Genomic DNA, 2,989 nt, shown 5'->3' with positions numbered 1-2,989 from the left:
CTTAGATTAGGTATTTTTTTCTTCAGAGTTCTTAAGAACGAATTCTAGAGTTTCATGATGATCTGTTGAAGTCTGGCTGGCTGAGAGGCCATGTCTAATTTCATTGGACCGAGGTTTCAACTTATCATCACAAGAGCTTGTTGATTTCTATCAATCTTGCTTTTGGAGCAGTGATCTGCTAAGGCTTGGCTGGCCATTGGCCATGTCTAGTGTTTTGGACCGAAGCTTTCTTTGAAAGCTTGGCTGGCTGTGAAGCCATGTCTAATTCCTGGACCGGAGTCTTAGACTAAACATTGCATGATTCCTGGAATTCTCATTAAGAACATTGATATCTTTTTCCACTTAATTTTCGAAAAAGCACAAAAAAAGATACAAAATCATAAAATCCAAAAATATTCCTTGTTTGAGTTTAGTGTCTCATGTTAAGTTTGGTGTCAATTGCATGCATTCATTCATGTGTCTTAAGGATCTTCAAATAATTCTTGATGATTTCTTACTCTAATCTTTGAATTCTCTTGACTTGAGTGTTTTTGTGTGTCTCATATGCATTCTCATTAGTGTCAGTAGTATACAAACTGCTAAGTTTGGTGTCCTGCATGCATTGATATTTGATTTTAGTTGCATTTTGATTTTTCCTTATTATTAAAAATCCAAAAATATTTTTAATTTGTGTCTTCTCAAGTCAATAATACAGAGAATTGAAGATTCAGAACATACAGCAGAGGAATTGCACAGAAAAAGCTGGGCGTTCAAAACGCCCAGTGAAGAAGGACAGACTGGCGTTTAAACGCCAGCCAGGGTACCTGGTTGGGCGTTTAACGCCCAAAAGGGTATAATTTTGGGCGTTAAACGCCAGAATGTGCACCATTCTGGGCGTTTAACGCCAGGATGGCACAAGAGGGAAGATTCTGTTTTCAATGCAAATTTTTTTCAAGTTTTCAAAGTTTTTCAAAATCGAATCTTTTTCAAATCATATCTTTTCAATCATATGTTTTCAAAATCAATTTCTTTCTATTTTTAAAAATACTTGCTATCAATTAATGATTTGACTCAACATTTCAAGTATGTTACCTTTTCTGTTGAGAAAGGTTTAATGTTTGAATCATATCTTTTCTTGTTAGCCAAGTTTTTAATTTTCAAAATCAAATCTTTTAAAAAAAATGTTTTTCAAATCATATCTCCTCAATCACATCTTTTTAAAACTAATCATATCTTCTTAACCACATCTTTTTCAAATAGTTTTCAATTAAATCTTTTTTATTTCTAATTTCAAAATCTTTTTCAAAAATCACTTGATTTCTTTTCCACTTTCATTTTCGAAAATCAATTAGTGTTTTTCAAAAATGTTTTCAATTTTTTTTACTTAATTTTCGAAAATTACTTCCCTTCTTCTCACATCCTTCTATTTATGGACTAACACTATTCCTTAATGCAAAATTCGAACTCCATCTTCTTTGATAAGTTCGAATTTTCTACTTCTGTCTTCTACTTTTCTTTTCCTCTGACACTTCAAGGAATCTCTATACTGTGACATAGAGGATTCCACATTTTCTTGCTCCCTTCTCTTTCTTATGAGCAAGAGCAAAGACAAAAGCAGTCTTGTTGAGGCTGATCCTGAACCTGAAAGGACCTTGAAGCGAAAGCTAAGAGAAGCTAAGGCACAACTCTCTGTAGAGGACCTAACAGAAATCTTCAAAGAAGAAGAACCTATGGCAGCCGAAAACAACAACAATGCCAACAATGCAAGGAAGGTGCTGGGTGACTTTACTGCACCTACTCCCAACTTTTATGGGAGAAGCATCTCTATCCCTGCCATTGGAGCAAACAACTTTGAGCTTAAGCCTCAATTAGTTTCTCTAATGCAACAGAATTGCAAGTTTCATGGACTTCTATTGGAAGATCCTCATCAGTTCTTAGCTGAATTCTTGCAAATCTGTGACACTATCAAGACTAATGGGGTTGACCCTGAGGTCTACAGACTTATGCTATTCCCTTTTGCTGTAAGAGACAGAGCTAGGACATGGTTGGACTCACAACCTAAAGAAAGCCTGGACTCTTGGGAAAAGCTAGTCAATGCCTTCTTGGCAAAGTTCTTTCCACCTCAAAAATTGAGTAAGCTTAGAGTGGAAGTCCAAACCTTCAGACAGAAGGAAGGAGAATCCCTCTATGAAGCTTGGGAAAGATACAAACAATTAATCAGAAAGTGTCCTTCTGATATGCTTTCTGAATGGAGCATCATAGGTATTTTCTATGATGGTCTCTCTGAACTATCCAAAATGTCTTTGGATAGCTCTGCTGGAGGCTCTCTTCATCTGAAGAAGACGCCTACAGAAGCTCAAGAGCTGATTGAAATGGTTGCAAATAACCAATTCATGTACACTTCTGAAAGAAATCCTGTGAACAATGGGACTAGTCAGAAGAAAGGAGTTCTTGAGATTGACACTCTGAATGCCATATTGGCTCAGAACAAAATATTGACTCAACAAGTCAATATGATTTCTCAAAGTCTGTCTGGGATGCAAAATGCACCAAGCAGTACTAAGGAAGCTTCATCTGAGGAAGAAGCTTATGATCCTGAGAATCCTTCAATGGAAGAGGTGAATTACATAGGAGAACCCTATGGAAACACCTACAATCCTTCATGGAGAAATCATCCAAATCTCTCATGGAAGGATCAACAGAGACCTCAACAAGGTTTCAACAATAATAATGGTGGAAGAAACAGGTTTAGCAATAGCAAGCCTTTTCCATCATCTTCTCAGCAACAGACAGAGAGTTCTAAGCAGAATACCTCTGACTTAGCAACCATGGTCTCTGATCTAATCAAAACCACTCAAAGTTTCATGACTGAAACAAGGTCCTCTATTAGAAACTTGGAGGCACAAGTGGGTCAGCTGAGCAAGAAAATTACTGAACTCCCTCCTAGTACTCTCCCAAGCAATACAGAAGAAAATCCAAAAGGAGAATGCAAGGCCATCAATATGGCCGA

The 2,989-nt window shown here is 36.9% G+C and overlaps 1 non-coding gene across 1 annotated transcript; it reads right to left on the bottom strand.

Annotated features, from left to right (window-relative positions):
• Positions 1-2,114: 2,114 nt before the first annotated feature.
• LOC112704475 (small nucleolar RNA R71) lies at positions 2,115-2,222 on the bottom strand. Its single transcript, XR_003155099.1, has one exon. It is a non-coding gene; the product is annotated as a small nucleolar RNA R71 (small nucleolar RNA).
• Positions 2,223-2,989: the final 767 nt, after the last annotated feature.

This window comes from Arachis hypogaea, chromosome 7 (genome assembly GCF_003086295.3).
Source record: "Arachis hypogaea cultivar Tifrunner chromosome 7, arahy.Tifrunner.gnm2.J5K5, whole genome shotgun sequence".
NCBI lineage: Eukaryota > Viridiplantae > Streptophyta > Magnoliopsida > Fabales > Fabaceae > Arachis > Arachis hypogaea.
The sequence above is the reverse complement of the archived record's forward strand: the minus strand, read 5'-3'. Positions and strand labels throughout refer to the sequence as shown.